Genomic DNA, 18,344 nt, shown 5'->3' with positions numbered 1-18,344 from the left:
TTTCTTTCTTTCTTTCTTTCTTTCTTTCTTTCTTTCTTTCTTTCTTTTGTTTTTTTTTAAAGAATTTATTTTTTTTATGAGTGCTCTATCTGCATGTACTCCTGCATGCCAGAAGAATGTATCAGAACCCAGTATAGATGGTTGTGAGCCACCATACGGTTGCTGGGAATTGAACTCAGGATCTCTGGAAGAGCAGACAGAGCTCTTAATGGCTGAACCATGTCTCCACTATGCTTCTATTATTTTTATCTCCCTTCTTGAACCACAGAAATGGGGCCTTTTGTTACACATGTACACACACACACACACACACACACACATCCCTAGCCTTCACCCTGCTTCATTCCCTAACACAAGAAAGATCAAATATATAAGTTAGTGTCATTAGACTCCTTGAAACTACTCAGAATGAAGTCCAAGTTCTTAATCAACACTAACAAGAACCATTATGATCTGCGCCAGACCATCTTTTCTTTGCATGGCTCTGAAGCTACCCTTTGGACATCTTGGTTCCCTTATCCACAAAAGGAAATCTGTTTCCAACAAAGTAAAGTATCATTTCAGCAGGAGCCCGTGCATTAGATTCTCATCAGGGGCTTTCAGTCCACCTTGGATTTAGCAAATGTGGAGTCCTTCACCTCTAGCTTCAGAAGTGTTGGAAAGTGAAAATGAAGAAGGTCCTCCATAGAAAAGAAGAGGTAAGCAGTGAATTCGAAGCAATCACAGAAAAGTCCCATGTGGATGAAAGGTGATGAACTGCATGCTCTAAATCCCATGAGGGAGCTGAAAGCAGATGGTGTTCACTAAAGGAAGGTGGGCTTAACCTGTGTGAATGACAAAGTTTAGAGAGGTCCAGACTGTGCAAGCCATAGGTGTGCCCTCATTGGCTGAGGCTATTTATAGGTAGGAAGCACAAAATTAAGTGATAGAAAGATGGAAGTACTCAAAAGCATATGGATTTCACATTTTACCATCAATTAATGGGGACAGATACCCTATGACAATGGAAAGGAGGCCTTGGGGACTCACTATCTGTATCTAGATGCTATTGGTATACTGCCAGGAGCCAGAAAAGGCTAGATTGTCAGAGATTATGATTCAAATGGGCTTTAGGAAGTGTGCCCTGGCTCAAGAAAATGAATGTTGGTATGAGACCAAGCCACAGGAATGACACATGATTTCTGCTACCAAAACAGAAAAACCAAAATCAAAAAAGAAAGGAGAAAACAGAGGGCAAGACACAGAGAGGAAAGAAACCATGCATAGACTCTCTTGTAAAGGAAAAAAAAAAACACAACAGATTTGTACATACTTAGAAAAAGAAGATGATTGCACATTACTGCATTAGTCCTTAAGAAAAATGTCTTAACCCCTACTTTTATAAGAAACTGTAGCTGTTTCTTTCCACCTGTTGTTTCTAAACAAAAAGCCTTAATATTTTTTCAAACAAATACTATTCAAACTACTGTTGCTAAAGGGTCGGCACAGGCCACATCGCCTTTTCAGCCATGGGTCTTGTAGCTTTTGTCCTCCAAAATGGACAGACTGACATTAGGGGGAAGTAAGGGGGAAGGGAGAACCCATTTTCATTGTCTATCACTTCACTTTTCTAGCTAACTATTCTGTCCCCATTTGATTGAAGACGGCAGCAGATGGGACAGCAAATGGGCCACTCTGGCAAGGTGTGCCCTCACTCACCAGGGTACTCAGACAATTCCTAGAGACCTTGTCTCTTCCTCCATCCTGTGCTTTCCACAACATGCAACCCCTCCTCCCCAACTGCCCACAGTAAAACCAATGCTTTCTAAAACAGTTCTAAACGGGAGTCACCAAATTCAGCTGCTACCCAAACAAAGATGGGGCTGGTTGAGGGGTCAACTCCCTAGCACAACAGCAGGAAAGAAGCTTCTCTCAGCTGCTCTGAGTTAGAGACTAATGCTGTCTGCAGCATGGGGGTGGGGGTTGGGGTGATTCCCAACACAAGAGCACACTGGTATCCCAGGAAAGGATAGATTCTTCTTGACCAGGAAGAAGGAAGACTCAACGTGGTACATAAAGCAGAAAGCAGAAAGCAGAGAGGTAGAATATGGCCATGGAATCAGTACCTTGCAGGATTGCACTGTCCAGTGCAGCTGCTCCTAGCTGCATGAGGTAAGGAGAATTAACACTTCAGGCCCCGATCACATTAGCCACCTTTCTAGTGTTCATCGTTAACAGCTACTAGAATGAACAGTGCAGGGTCCTTCCATCGCTGAAGCAAGTTCTATTGAGTATATGTCCTGAGATCTAAGCTCTACTGTACGTGAGTGGTAGATTACTAATTGTGCCTATTACTAATCCCCTCTGAATCCTGAGCACTCTTCTGTGAAATGGGGTTCAAATATGCATGCAAAATGATATAACATGGAAATTACTTGGTACGACTGTCCAGCTCATAGCAGGAATTTGGTAGGTGACTGGAATACCACTGCTCTCATGATTTTCTGAGTACTCATTGGAGATATTTCCTAAAGAAATGGACAAACTCCACTGCTTAAGGTGGGCTTTAGCTTCAGCACTTCTATCACAAATTTCAGAGCTTGTGTAAGCAGCTGTTATTGACAGGACAAGGCAAGAGTGCTGTGCTAAAGCAGTATTTACTTCTTGCTAGCAGGAGGAAGAAGATGCATCCTGACTTAGAGGAATGAGAGATTTGCAGTTAGTCATTCTTGAAGCCAGAAAGCCTCCTTTGGTGAGGGGCTTGTCTTTTTCCTTCCTTCACTCATTGTTTTGTTCTCTTCTTTCTCCTCTTATTCCTCTTCCACCTCCTCCTCTTTCTCCATCTCCCTCTCTGCCTTTCTCCCTTCCCCTCTTTCTATGCCTGTCATCTTTCTGCCTTTCTTTGTCACTACACTCCACAGTTCCTGGCACAATAAATGTAATTAAGTTAAACTTAGGACTTCAGGAGTTTTTTTCAACCTAGACATATGCCCATGAATTCTTGAGACCTTCTTGTTAACTCTTACCACCCTGACTTGTATATATGCTAAATATATCCCAGCCCAGACTAATTGTACAACGTGGAGATAACCATCAAGACACATGATTGCAGGCAAGAATGCATGAAGAGAAGGGGTTAAGAAAATGAAGTGAGAATTTTATGTGTGTAGTGTTATTTTAACTCCCCAGGACCACGTCCTTCAGCTAGGATGATGCTACTGAGAAGCTCTTTAGCAAAAGGAGGTTGCCGTAGGCTCATGGAAGAGCAGTTAAGAGAGCAAGCACAAATCAGTCAGAGCAGGGCAGAGGCTAGGGTCAGGCCAGGGGGTATGCTTTTGAAGTTTGTATACATAGCAGTGGTGGGCAGAGAAGGTGAAGGACATTTAAGCCCATGGGAACTGGCAGCAATTCTGGCATTTAGAAACCAAAGATAAGGGTGAAAGCTTCGTGCTCAGATGTCAGTGTGTGGTAGGCCAACTGTGTCCTCAAATTCATCTGAAGAAGTAACTTCATCTTTCATATTGATTTTAGGCAGAACCAGATAACTATGGGTCAGAGATCAGGAGAGTTGAATAATGGACTTTCAACAGCAGCCCCAGGACCCTTGCTCATGTTTTATTTGGTTTTCTTTTTCCTTCCCAGTTTAGGAAGTTTTTAAAAGGGCTACCCTTCCTGTTCTACTGCCTCCTGGGGAGAATCCCAGTCTTCTTAATATTGTGGGATAAGCAACATGGTTTTCTAAGGAGGATGGAGGCTGCTGGAGAGATGGCTCAGTGGTTAAGAGAGAGTACTGCTCTTGCAGAGGACCAGAGTTCAGTTTCCAGCACCCACATTAGGCAGCCTACATTGCCCGTAACTCCAGATCTAGGGGATCCAATGCCTCTGGCTTCTGTAGGCACATTCACTTACATGCACATACCCACACACATACATATAATTAAGACATAAAATACAACAGTTTTAAAATTTGCCCTAAAGGCTGGAGAAGGACTTCAGTCAGTAAAGGACCTGTACACAATGACTTCACTGTGCTCCCCAGAAGCCACATTCTAAAGAAGCAGAGCATGATGGAGTACACTTGTGATCCCAGTGCTGAGTTGGTGAATACAGGGGAGGTATCCCTAAGGCGCACTGTACAGCTAGCCTAACTCGATTGGTTAGTACAAGTCAATAAGAGAGTATGTGTCAAAAACCAAAGTGGATGGTACCTGAGGAACAACATCCCAGGTTGTCTTCTGGTCTCCACATACACATGTGAGGACAATAACACACATGCCCATATGCATTCGAACACCCACTCATACACACAAATACATATACACACAAAATCAGACAACAGAACAATTGCATAACTTTTGATTTTGTTAGCTAAAGATAGCTTGATCCATCATAAATCCATCATAAAAATATCATAAAGATATTTTTAACACTAAGAAAAATGGCTAGACAGCTCCTGCCCTGGGTGTGTCTCATCTGGAAGGGCAGAGAATAATCCTGTTTCTCTTCTTAAAATTAAAAAAAAAAAGAAGAACTCAAATGATAAACCACAAAAGACCTTAAGACAAATGATCTCACCCTGGTATTTTCATATTCAATGATTTCCTATTCAGTGTGAAGGGTTAGTGGAATTTTTTTTTCATGAAGAGAAATTGCATCCAGAGCTAATTGCTCAATCTAAAATGTATCCATGCATTTCTTAGATGTTGGAAAGAAAACATAATGTTGCTGAATTTTAGCAAAGAGGAGAGCATTGTCTTAGAAAAGAATTAAATGCAAATTTATAGGAAATATAGCCCTGTACAGTCTTCAAAGCCCTGCTATATATAGTGAAAAGAGTGCCACACTTTGAGAGTCCTTGACACTTATAAAATACAAAAGGGAGTTCATCAGCACAAGTTCAGCCTATTCCCATCCACTGATTTGTTAGCCAATCAATGTTTTCTGTGATCTGAAAAAAAATAAATAACACAGGTTCCTATGACCCTTCCCAAGTGAGGCATGTTCAGCTAAGCTTAATAAAGAGAAAAGCATCAAGGACCATCTGGAAAACACTCTTCCAGAGTCACAAAAGATAGTGGCAGCCTTTGCCCAACCTGCTATAAATAAGTGTCTAAGAAAAAAAAAACCCGCTGTTTTCAAATCTGTTTCTACTTAATACAGTTGCAATAGAGTTTATTTAGCCTTTTCCTATAGCAGGAAGACTGTTTGCATTTTCATGACAAGTGTCTAAATGTTTTTCACAGCCATTTCTATTGTCATTATTTTGAGGAACAACATACCACTCAGACCTGTCTGTTTGCTTCTGCAGCACACACCAGTGGCCCCAGTGGTCCCTATACCATACCACCGGCCTCCAAAGCCCAAATTTATGATCGTGCTTCCTCTCCCACAGTTGCAACCATCGCCCTGATCTGCAAGAGCGTGGTAACTCAGAATGACCAAGTGTCACCTGCTACAAATCAATTATTTATCTGCCTGTGTCCAGCACATTGTGAATCACTACCAGCTTATTGCTTTTCTTTTTCTGACAACAGAGAAGACTCAAGACACTATGTAATTGAGGCTAGAACTCATCAAGGAAGGAGCACTGCTGCCTTGGCAAGTCACTGAAGGCTCACCTTTCCATCCTCCAGCGCTGGTTAAGCCTGCCAGAGAGTCCTTCTGTATATAACTCTCTGAATACCACAGATACTCTGTGGAAAATATCAGCAAGATTGAAGTGGCTACAAAATGCACCATCCCCCACTGATTTCCTTTCTGAACACCTGCCTCTCTCCAAGCATCCTGCGTACTCCTTCCACTCTGAGAAACCGGGATAGCCAGAGAAAGCTGGGAAGATTGTCCTTGTACAGAGAAGGATTCACATCTCTGTCTTTCCCTTCCCACAGATAGGTAAGGCATGGATTACTTCCACAATACTTTTCTGGAACATGCATGACTCCTCTTTCTAGTCTTTCAAGGGACCACCAGAAAAAAAAATGTGGCTCAGAGTTTGTCCTGGTGATGATTTGTCATGTCTTCCAGCTACCCAAGGGACTTCTGCTAAAATCTTTTTCCTGGAAGAGTTTCCCAAATAGAGGTGTTGCTGTACAGAAATAAACCTGTGAGGGTTAGGGGCACCTCAGTGTGAAGGTATAATAAATGCAGCATATGCATCACCTTCCCACCACTAGCTTCTGTCCTCAAGGATACTAGAAAACACAAGAATGCAGTGATGGGCAAAAGGGATGCTGAAGTCTCAGATGGGTCTGTTAGGAGCAGAGTGCCTCTAAATCCACTAAAGGCCTAAGTCCATTGGCTCTGACTTAAGCTGCTACAGAAAAAAGAACAGTGGGGGTAGTGGTGGTGGGAGAAACTGTTTAGAGGCTTTTACGTAAAACATGTAATCCGGTGTGTGTGTGTGTGTGTGTGTGTGTGTGTGTATATATATATATAAATTAGGGATAATAAGCCTGTTCTCTTAGGCAGAAAAGCTTCGAGTTCCCACAACATGCCCTACAATTACCTAAGACTTATTCAATTGTCTACCTTAAGAAGTTAAGAAAAAGAAAAGAAAGGAAAAGAAAAGAAAAGAAAATGCATTGCTTAGAAATCTTATAGATCCTTCCACACTTAAAAATCAGGCACATGACCCACTTCCAACAGCTTAGTCACCCCCATGATTTATATGCATATATATAATTCTGAGGAAGGATATTGTATCTTTGATTATTTCAAATTGAATCTTCTGAAAACCACAAATGACTTATTAAATATTGCTCTAAACCAGTGTTTCTCAACTGTGGTGATTTGGTCACAAATGGGCCATTTGGCCAGGTTCAGGATAGGGGAAGGGGTGATGCTACTGGTCTCTGGTGAATAGATGTCAGGAAGATTTCTGAACACCCTACAGTACACACAACATTCTCCCACAACAAAGACTGGCCTGTCCCCAAATGTCAAAAGGTCCAATATGGAGAAACTACTCCAGATAAAGCCAATAATACTTAGCTTTTAACACACATAATCTTAGCAGCCATCATAAGGGAAATATTTTACTTTCTTCAAAATAATAAGGTTAATTTATATATGTGTTCACTCAGGACATATGTACTGTTTTTCCACATACATGAAAAAAAATCTCAACCAGTATCTTGGAACAGTAAAGAAATACCACGACAATGGGGCATTTAATAATGCATATTTCAGCAGTCTAAACAGATGGAAATCAGTATCTCATAAAATAAAATGATTGTCTACTTATGTTCCATATAAAACCAAAATCAATATATTGTGTCTCACTTAAACTGCAATTAGGGTTGTTTCGTTTTAAACAACTAAAACAAGGAAATGCCATTCTTTCTGATGTTTTTTCTAGCTGGGTACACCCTTCTGAGCATGAGGCATCAAAAATAAACAAATAGACAAAACTCTTTCTTAAAAGCAGATCTTTCCAGAGCATAAGAAGCTTCCAAAATCACTTCATTTTATTCATAGAGATTCAGTCACTCTTTAGTGAACAGAACATGCAGCCCATTCTCTTGGTTATGCTTGCCTGGATCTCCAAATGCCCTCAAAACTGGGATGATAAAATAACATGCTTTGGCTCACTGTACCAATTAATAGTAAGCAAAAGAATCCCATACAGCCAAGATAGGAAGTTCTGTCTGGTGGGGGGGGGGAGTTGAAAGAGGACCTTTCGGTTAGTTTGTTTTCAATGCATTGTAAGAGCTGGTGCCGTGATTCCTTGGGATTTCTTTATTTCTAGAACATTCTATGAGGGTCTTCAGTGCCCCCAGTTTGGGAGGTGGGGAATGATTGGGGTGGGTGGGGAAGCCTATGCTCTTCAAGTCAGCTTAGATTTGCAAGGTGGGATCTGTAAAGACAGGTAGGCTGACAGATACATCATTTAGACATTCCCAGACCTCTGTTTCTTTCTCTGAATTGTAAGGCTGAAGTGGCCATATATACAAAGGCAAAAATAACATCGACAACGAAAAACGCCCCCAATACACCCAGTCTTGGCTGCCAGCAAGGCTCACTCTGTTACTGAAAAAGAGCAGTTGCTCTAGGGCAGCTGGAGGAGTTTTTCCAGGGAACTGGTAATACCCTGGCTGTTAATGAATTATTATTTTTTTTTTTGCCAGAATGTTGGATTCTTCCTGTGCTCCAGTAAACAGTCTGCTTCTGACATGGGAAACAAAAGCAGCTCCTTCCAGGCAGGAGCCTGAGGAGGTCAGCCTAGGGTTGCCTGTAGGGGCAGCGCCCTCAGGAACCAGAGCCACGGGCGCCTGACCTATAAATCACCACACTCGTAAGTTCATTATTCTATCCCTCTCCCATCTATTCATGCCTTGCCTAGCACCCAGGGAAGAGCCCAGGAATGCATGGCCATGGCTGAGATGATTCCACAGTGCCAGCTGAAATCCTCCCATCCCTGGGGGTTCTTTCCTCAGGTAGCCTTATGTGTGGTACTATTTGGGTGTGTGATATTGGGTTTCTTTGTAATCATTCTGTGTTCCTTCCAGAAACTGTATGTCTTTGTTGTTGCTTGCATGAAGCTGTCAGAAAATGATGGAGTGGAGTGTGTGGATTTTTTTTTTCCCTTTAGCTCCAAATCACCCACTCTTAGGATGATGGTATCTACTTGGCACATTATTTTCCAAACACAAATCCCCGAGAAAGATATTACTTTAAACTGTTACTGGGGCAAGTGTGAAAGAAATCAGTGGTGTGGGCAGGAGTTAACGCTCCAAAGGATGAGCATATAGGCTTGGTGTTCTGGAGGAGTGAGGGCAAAAGAAATGGAAAAGACCATCTTGTTCAAGCTAGTCTAGCCTTTAAGCCCCCTACCCTGACTTGATTTCTGCAGCAGTTTTTGCAGCCCACACTTCTCAGAACAGGATTACAGGCATGCCTACTGGGGAATTCCCAAAATGCCACCTTAGTTTCTGAAGATCACGATCGTCTTAATGTCAGCCATTGTGCATACTGAGTCAGCACAAGGCCTTCCATCTGTCACAGAGACAGAGGTGTTTAGCTTCACAATCCCCAGCATATTTCAGGTTCTATGACATTACATTTTTTTTGAAGGTTGCCTGCTCCAGAGCACTGGTGTCTGATAGAAATAGGTAAGCAATCTAGAAAGTACTAGGAGTCACATTAAAAAATTAAAATAAGCAATATTAACTTTAATGCTATACAATTTTACCAGTGTATTCAAAATATCATTTCAAAACATCACAATATAATTTCAAAAGGTAACTGAACCTTTTTGCATTCTTTTTTTTAACTCTTAGAAATCCAGGGCATATATACAGCATAGTTTTCTAGCAGTCCATAGCCATATGTATCAATGGCTTTTGTATGGCATAGTATTTGTATAGAATATTTCCATGACTATTAAGTTTTCTATTAGTGTTGAAGTAAAAAGCTAAAAAGCTGTCAGAATGGGAGTGACAGGCATGAAAAGGATGTGCTTCATAATTCTCATAAGGGTGGAATTGTGAAAGCTGATGATAACAATAGCAATTGAAACTATGAGAACTGGAATGTTCTAGAAGCCCAGTGGAGATTAACATAGGCATTTAAGAAATCCACAGAAAAGAGGCATGATCTGAAGATTTGCCACCCTCGAGAAATTCATTTGTCAAAATCTTAATCCCCAAGGTAATGGGATCAAGGGATGGGGTGGGAGGCTCTAAGAAATGATCAGATCATGAGAGCAGAACCCTCATCAAAGGGATTAGTGCCTTTATAAAAGAGACCCCAAAGGCCAGAAGATGTGGATCAGTGGTAGAACACTTTCCTAACACAAAACACTTTCCTAACACACACAAGGCCCTGATTCAGTCCCTAGCACTGGGTGGGTAGTGGGGGGAGGGAGGGGCTGGGCGAGAAGAGACTGACAGACAGACACAAAGACACAGACAGAGAGACAGACAGATAGACGCAGAGAGAGAGGGACAGAAACAGAGAGAAACATCCAGAGAATTCACTTGTGTCTTTTGTCATGGGGCAACACAGTGAGAAGTCAATATGTATGAATTTTGAAAGGCCCTCCATCAGACAGAGTTTGATTGCAAACTGATCCTAGATTCACCCAGTCTCTGGAACTGTAATAAATTTCCATTGCTCAAAGGCATGTAGTTTAGCCAGTTTGGTTACAGCAGCCCAAACAAACTAAAACAGATCATGTGTATATTGCAAGGGCAGCTCCACAGCTGTGGTGGAAGCAGTAAGTACCACGAGCATTGCTCTAGGCAGCTGCTGGTTGAGCTACCTCCACATTAACTGTTCTCGTTTGTTCAAAAAAGGGGCTGTGACAGAAAATCACCAAAGCCAAGTACATCTTCCAATAACAATTGTGGGTTAGCAATTTAATTTGGTGATTCAGATACAGAAGCATGATCAAATTACATGTTCCTGTGTCTGTACCTGTGCATGCATATGTGTTTTTTGTGTGTTCTTGGCAAGAAAGAGAAGGGTCATGTGTGAAATCCGGAAGTACTAATGTTGCTGCCAAAACGCCTTTCTTACCAGCTGCCATCAAAGGACAGAGGAGCAGTAGACTCAAGAGGCTCATCAAAAATTGTGAGTCACAAAGGAGAGGCCATGAGTGCAGAAAGAATGAGATGATGGGCACCCAGGCAGATGATCAGGTGGGAGGGAGAAGAGGCAATCAGAGGCATTCTCCAAAGACAAAGAGCTTCCAACTCTACAGCAAGGATGTCACCCTGATCCCCAAATCAAGCTTAATTCAGAAGCCTACACAGGCTTTTGTGCATGGGAAAAGTGCAATTAGCCATCTTTCCTCTCATAGAAAGCCTCATTCTTTAAGGTCCTCCTCATATTTTGATCAGAGAGGAGGCACTCTGAAGTCACTCACTTATGGATTCAAATCCTGGCTCTTTGGTGGCTCGGGAATTTCTGGGGTCATCTGATTGGTTATCATCTGATTGGAAGGAAATCCAGGAAATTGCATAGCAAATAAATACCTTTATCATATTTACTTAGTATTTGAGAGAGAATAAGACTCAAAACTATCTCACCTCCTATTTAGTCTCACTATGGACCTTTGAGCACCTCAGTTCTCCCAGCTGCATAATGAAATTAATAATCTAGTCTCACAGTCTCACAGAGGTGTCGTAAAGATTAAACCAGGCCTGTCAGAATGGGCCTCAAACTGGGACAGGACGCTAAAAACTACGAGTCCTCATCAGACCTACAAACTTCTGGATTTCTCCTGCTCTGTCTCCCTTGACAATGATTTATGGTTCCCTTTCCACCACTATTCACTCCATCGACTCCATCATTTGGTCACTCGACTTTCATTTATCTACCAAAGATAGGTTTGGGGGGCTCTTAAATGAGAGAGCACCGTCTGCAGTAGTTAGGGTCTGGTTTGGATCTACTCCGCATGCATGTGCATCACGATGGAATGGCTGCCTCCACTGGTGGTGCCTCCTCCGGGCACCACACTAATTAGGTGCCATATTTTATGAAGGAGGTATTGATTGAGGACTCTGGAATTTGGGAAAAAGAAATAAGGAGCTTTGAGCAGGGGGAGAGAGACATATTGTTGCATTAAATCATAACCACCAAAGTCTAGATTCAGATCAGCACTGACAATGTCCCTGAGGATTATCTGTTAAATAATGTTTCACAGGGGTCCCACGGTCACTGAGAAGATTTGCCACATAGCCAGTGCCTGGCAGACAGAGCAAGAACAAATATTAGCTTCCCTTCCAATGTATTTATCTCCACTTCCTTCCTCCCCACTAATCTAAGAGGAGGAGCCAGAGAATAGACACTTGCTATTTTCTCCCGGTGGCTTCTGTGCACACCATGTGTGTAGCTGGATAAAAGATTGTAGTTGATTTTATACGTGCCTAAGTGCCCATCAGCCTGCTCTCAAGCAAGCAACTGGCACCACCTGGGAAAGTGTTTTCTCATTTGCTCCCGAGTTGAGCTGGTTTTCCTGGGCCAAACCTCCCTGCAGGTGGTCTTGGATTCTTTGAATAATAAAGGAGCCCCCTTAGGTAGGCTGAATGATCCCCTGAGTCAGTGCCAAAACAGTCAGCACCTCCCTGTCCCACATGTTTCAGTGTGACTTGGCTCAAAGTGCCAGAGCCACCTTGTGCATGCACCCAGTTGACATCTGTCAGGCTGAGAAGGGAATAGACATTTGCAGAATACAGTGTTATTTGTGGGGAGGGGGTGGAGCTGTCTGAAATTGGGTAGTAGCTTCTAAAGATCAGAGAAAATGGGATGCTACCAGGCTTCTGGCTGATAATTCTGTGCCTTCGGACCCATCCTTGCTTCTGAAAGTAGCACAGCTTCCCACGTTTCCCTTTTGGGAGAAAATAGAAAAAAAAAAAAAAAAAACCTCAGGGGGTGGGTGCCACCTACCCCCATAGTACCACCCTAGGGAGGGGCTCTTTGACCACTATTCTCTCTACTCTCCCCCTGGTATACCACTATAACAAAGGCTCTGCCACAGCACGTTTTCAAAGTTAGCTGAAGTCTCTTGGTCTACCAGCACACAATTGCAATAATTCAAAAGCCGAGAAGCAAAGACAGCTAGAAAACGATGGAAAAGAGGCCCTGGGAAAGCAATGAAAATCTTGTCTGGTGCAGGAGAGGCTAAGAACTGTTTTCTCCCTGCTGGCTGATTTTCTCTGGGTTCCAAAGAGAAGCTTCCAAGAACTGGCTAAATAAAGGGATCACACCAGAGGACGCAAGATAATGCTAAAGCAACAAAACAAAGACCAAAGAAACAGAGCAAGCCATGAGAATATGCGGTTATCAAAACTTTGTTTGGCTGTATCTATTTATTATCGCTGCACACCCGGGCTCTGCAGAATATCATTCTGTTGATGTCACTTATCCTCAGCAAAATATTTACACATCCTTAAAAACGCCAGATGAGGGAGGCTGGCCCTCTCGCTGCCTGCCTGCTGCAAGCCACCTCTCAAGCCCATTGCCAGGTCCAGGCAGCCTAGAGGCCAGGGCACAGGAGTGGTTGGTAGACAGGTAAGAGCTACCAATAGTTGTAGGAACTCGGACACCAGGCCCTGTGCCCCTGCCCACCCCTACCCACTTCTCTACCTGACTCTTTAGAAGCAGCTACAGCCCCATCCCTGCTATGGTGTCACTGCCTTTGCCTCCTCCCCTCCCTTTCTCATTGATTAAGTTCCCAAACCATTGTGAAAACTGGACTGCCTCCTCTTAAAAACGGTCTACATTCATTAGGCTTCTCTCTTCCACAAGAGAAATATTCATAAAAGTTTGGCAGTCAGAAGGGTGGCTGACTGAGTGCCATGGGGTGGGTGACAAGTCGCTCTTCCTAAAGCCGCCTTCTTCCTTCAATGCCCTATCTGTCTCTCCACCCATCCGTCGTGCCCCAAACCTGCTCCGCGGACTTCGGATAGTGAAACACAAAGCAGCAGCTGTTTGGCAACATTTCGACCCCTCGCCAACAACTGTGATGGGATGCCATTTCCCCACCCAGGCGGAGCTTATCCTGAACAATAGTCGGGGTTTAAATGGCAAACAAGCAAACACAAGAGAAGACACAACCCCAACCCCGAAAAAAGCCAATTCGCAGGGAGGCAATAACTCCCTCCGCATCAAAAGACGCCACTGAAACGTACGCATAAAAAAAATATGCAGTGAGAACGCTGCTTGGTGCCTAACATGGCAGAAAGCTGGGGCTGGTGTGGCTACCCTGGGTCTGGGCAATGTGGGGCACCGGGGTCCCGGGGCGCCGACACGCACTCACCCTGGTGCAGCGGGATGCGGGACTTGCAGAGCAGCACAAAGAGGATCCCAGTACGATCTGGCAAAACCCAACTTTCCACCCTGCTCGCCAGGGCCGCCAGATACGTCAACAGAATCCATCTTTCGAAGGGCCTGGAAGTCGCCGGGTTTTCCTGGCTGGGGCAGCATAGCAGATACCGAGACAAGCCCAGTGAGGTGCCCAGGCACGGAGCGCGCTGCGCGGTGCCCTCTGTGCCCACTGCCAGCGCGGGTGGTGGCCTGAAACCTACTTCGGGGCCCCCGCCCCACTGGCCGGCGCTGCCTTCTAGACTGTCCCTGGCCGGGCCGGCCAGTGCGTGGCGCCGGCCAGCAGGAGCCGGGCCTGGGCGCACTGCACTACTGGTAGTCTCGGCCGGCGTCCCCGTCCCCGCCCTCCCCGTTGGCCCCGGCCTCCGGGCGCCGTCCTGCCCCCAGGAGCAGGCAGGCCCCTCCCCGGACTCCGGGCCCCGCCAGGCGCGCCCAGCTTGGCGCGCCCCCTGCGTCCCGGTAGCAGGTCCGCCTGGGGAGGGCGGCGGTGACCCCTACCCGCACCAGGGTGCGGCAGCCGCTACCTCACGATCGGGGCCGCCGCCTCCAGGAAGCCGCGGGGTGGTCTCTGGTGTGGGAACTCTCCTCGCTGCCGGCAGCCTGAAGGGGGTGCACAGCGGTGGGAGCCTCTGTGGTCACTGTCACCGAGCTGCTGTAGCTGCCGTTGCTGCGGGTTGGGTGCGTGCCTGTGTCCCGGAGAGTGTGTGTCTGCGTGCAGCGCCTGGCCTTTTACTATATACACCAAGGGGTGGGAGGAGGCGGGGAAGGGGAGGGCTTGGAGGAGGTGGCGGAGCAAGGAGAGCGGGAGGGGGTGGCCGAAAGGGTACCCGCGGAGGAGGCGGCAGAGGAGGGACAGGTGATCTCGCCCACAGGGAGGGCGTGGTTGTGGGCGGTGCGGGGTGACAGAAGCTGGGGAGCTGGAAGCAAGGTGTGCGTGCGTGTGTGTGTGAGTGTGTGTGTGAGTGTGTGTGTGTGCGTGTGTGCGCGCGCGCGCCCGCGCCCGCGCCCGCGAGAGAGCTCGAACGCGAGTGCACGCGTGCTTCTATTGGCAAGGCCCTGAGGAGTGGGGGCCCTGCTGTTCCAGGGGAGCTGGGACCATTCTAGACCTTAGGATGGAAAGAAGTGCAGAGCCCTGGAAAGGAAACTGTGACTGATGGAAACAGGGGCATTAGGAAGGAGCGGCTACCACTCTAATGTGCCTCAGGAGATGGAGGTCGAGGTCAGAGATGGCACTGGCAAGGCAGGGCATTAGCAAAGACAAAATTAGTCCCGAAACAGAGTATCATTTCCAATCAAGATTTGATTCACATATTAATGTAACATTTATTATGTACCTAGTGTTGGCCAGACTCTGGGCTATGTAAGAGCTGGAGTTACAAACATGATGAATACTTGGTTGCTGAGCCAAAAGCATATAGTACAAATCAATGGTTTTACTGGTCAACAAAATTCTTTTAAATCTAAGTCTTTTTAAAATCCTTTGAGAAGGCAAAGGAGGCAAATGCATTGGTTTAATGAATCCTCAAAGATGTAGAGTTTTTTTTTTCTATTAATCAGAACAGAATGACAATATTTGAGAGAGAATGGTATAGCCGGAAATACTTTAAGCAGATCAGAGAACAGTATGAATCTTACAGTTCTTTGTACACTCAAGCCCCTTCAAGCCTGAACGACGTAGATATTAATCATGGCTTTCCTCTAATAGAATTTGGGGTGACCGCAAGAACAAAAAATACTTAAGAGAGCTCTCACCTTATCCACCTGTTCATAACTAATATGCGCTTGCATTTGGAAACCTCCCTTCTAACCATGAGGTGATGCAAACTTAATGTGATATTATCCAGGGCCAAATTATGACTTCTGTGCACATTTTGTGGACTTCTTTCATTAATATATAGATATATTAATATATATAGTTAGAATTGCATTTGTGTGAAGATGAGTAACATGTATCCAGTTTCAGCTAAAATATCTTGTACTGATTTTAAATGTTTAGGTTATTTCTGTATGTACCCCACAATACTGTGACCTCATGAACAATGCAGTAGCAGTGGAAATCACCCTGGTAGTACCCACACTTCATACTATATTTTCCTTTTCTGAAAGAGTTCATTTACAGGGACTGTCTCTGACATGAACTCAGTGGCCTGCTCTTTGATCACCTCCCCCTGAGGGGGGTGTAGCCTTACCAGGCCACAGAGGAAGACAATGCAGCCACTCCTGATGAGACTTGATAGACTAGGATCAGATGGAAGGGGAGGAAGACTATCCATATCGGTGGACTTGGAGAAGGGCAGAGAGGAGATGAGGGAGGGAGGGTGCGATTGGGAGAGGATGAGGGAGGGGGCTACAGATGGGATACAAAGTGAATAAACTACAATTAATAAAAAAACTAAATAAATTAAAAAAGAAAGAGTTCATTTAATGAAAAGTCAGTTGTTACAGAGACAGAAAAATACAATACCAAATTTTGAGAGTGGATAATAATGATTACCAACAGCACATACATCTTCCTGTTTTTTTTTTTTTTTTTTTTTTTTTTTTTTTTTTTTTTTTTTTTTTTTCAGATAGGATCTGGGAGTTTAAATCACCCTAGAGTACACAGTACCTGTGGAAATATTTGCCTATGAACATGTCTTCAGTCATTTAGCTGAGGACTTACTCTGTTCAGAGTTCATGTGAAGTCTCAGTTGCCAGAACCTGGCTTGAATACAACTAAAGACACAGCTGGGTAATTATAATTGAAAAAGTTCATGGTTCACGGATAAAAGACTCATAAAGGTTTTGTGTGTGCTGTGGGGGAGAGTGTGTATAAGGTAGAGACTTGACATATATCCTGCAAAGCAATTACTAGCCTGTTTCTTTTGTTGGCTTCATCACAATGCTGGTTAGTGTTTGATCCGCGCTGGCAGTTATAATTCATATAACTGCCCTTTGAGGTTTCTATACTTTCAAGAATGATTATATTGATTCAGACAAATGAAAGCATAATAAACAGGCATTTTGACTCCCATTACCAAGGAAATGTACAGTAGCATCTTTCTACATTTCTACTGATGTTGTCTTTGGAGAGAGAGAGGGGGGTTCCATAAAGGTTGGTCTGGTTTGGAGGTTAAGAGGGTGCTTTGGGGAAGAAGTGGGGCATTAATATGGAAAAAGTGCTTAAGAAAGTAGAAAGACAGGGAATGATAAACTGCAGGAAAATGTGATAACAATCTTCTACGGTAGGTTAAAGGTGGTTTTTGAAATCTGTAATTTTAATACTTGGTGACTCTAAATAACAAATATACACTTATATAAATAAAGTATAAATTAACTATGTAACCATATATGTTTAAAATTAAATAGTGAATATAAACCAATATTTATTTAAATATCTGCACATACTCATTACCCAGTCACTGAGTTTAAAATGTCACTTAGGGAGATGGTTAATACATGGTTGCTCACCCCATTTTGCACACTGATGAGTAAAGTTTAATACACCATGCTAAACTCTGATACTTGATAAGCTATGAAATGGGCTAGGTGAACAGCTACCAGGAAGAGTGGGGAATGATGTAGGGCAGAGAAGTCAAGAAAGCTTGAACAGACATTATGACAGCAACAAAATGCTGGGAGATGAACAGGAGCTCTTTGAAATAAGAGGAAGGCATTATAAATGGAAAGAACAACAGGTATCGATACTTGGATATAAGTGTCACCTAGACATTGTCAGTATTTTGTGAATTTGGAATGGTGAATGTGTGGAACAGCAGAGAATGTGGCTGTGTGTCCCTTGAGGTCCCTGGTCTGTTCTATAAAGGAGTTTTTCATTATAATAAATGGTATATTAAAGGGTATTAAACAATGAAGTGATAAAGTAAGGTATAGATTGAGGACTGAATGGTTTGTTGTTTGATGTCAACAAATGATTGAGGAGGGTAGGTGAGATTGGTGGCTGGGAGGCAAAGGGAGACTGTCTATTTTTGCAATAATACAGGATGGAGTCAAGTTAGTGTAGGCACCAATGAAGAATAGGAACTGGAGCCAGGATGTATAATCAACTAACGATTGGGGAGAGGAGAAAGGGGAGCGGCTGATTCATGTGTCAGGGTGGATGGGGTGTACTCAATGAGAGAGAGGATCCTGGGAAACAGATCTGGTACTAGAGATGGTAAATGCATGCAATCCTAAGACAAGGACTGAAATTTTAAAAGTTGATTTGGAGATGAGCATAACACTAGTAGGGGAGTAAGGAAGGCAAACTAAGGTGTCAGTTCATGACAAGGTATTATTTTTTTAAAAGCAGCCTTATTTTATTCTTTAACAATGATTGAATTATATGTCCCATTTTTCATATAAATAACATTTTTATTCTTTATTAATTACACTTTATTCACTTTATATCCCCCCTATGGTTTCCTTCCTTCCTTCTCCCATCCCAATCCCTCCCTTCCTCTTCCCTCTGCATGCATGCCCCTCCCCAAGTCCACTGATAGGGGAGGTCTTCTTTTCCTTCCTTCTGATACTAGTCTATCAGATCACATCAGAAGTGG

General features: G+C 43.8%; 1 protein-coding gene across 2 annotated transcripts in view; it reads right to left on the bottom strand.

Annotated features, from left to right (window-relative positions):
• The window catches only part of Rai2 (retinoic acid induced 2), a 68,455-nt gene extending 53,815 nt beyond the window's left edge, over positions 1-14,640 (bottom strand). The window contains exon 1 of one of the 2 annotated variants that reach the window (XM_055615723.1): positions 14,331-14,640. The gene's annotated coding sequence lies outside the window, so the exon portion shown is untranslated. Of the gene's footprint in view, positions 1-13,741; positions 14,136-14,330 lie in introns of those variants that run through there. The other variant, XM_055615722.1, reaches the window with a different exon arrangement.
• Between the last annotated feature and the right edge of the window lie 3,704 nt (positions 14,641-18,344).

This window comes from Psammomys obesus, unplaced genomic scaffold (assembly GCF_907164565.1).
Source record: "Psammomys obesus unplaced genomic scaffold, mPsaObe1.curated_primary_1811, whole genome shotgun sequence".
Classification (NCBI taxonomy): Eukaryota; Metazoa; Chordata; class Mammalia; order Rodentia; family Muridae; genus Psammomys; species Psammomys obesus.
This window is presented reverse-complemented; position numbering and strand designations above follow the sequence as displayed.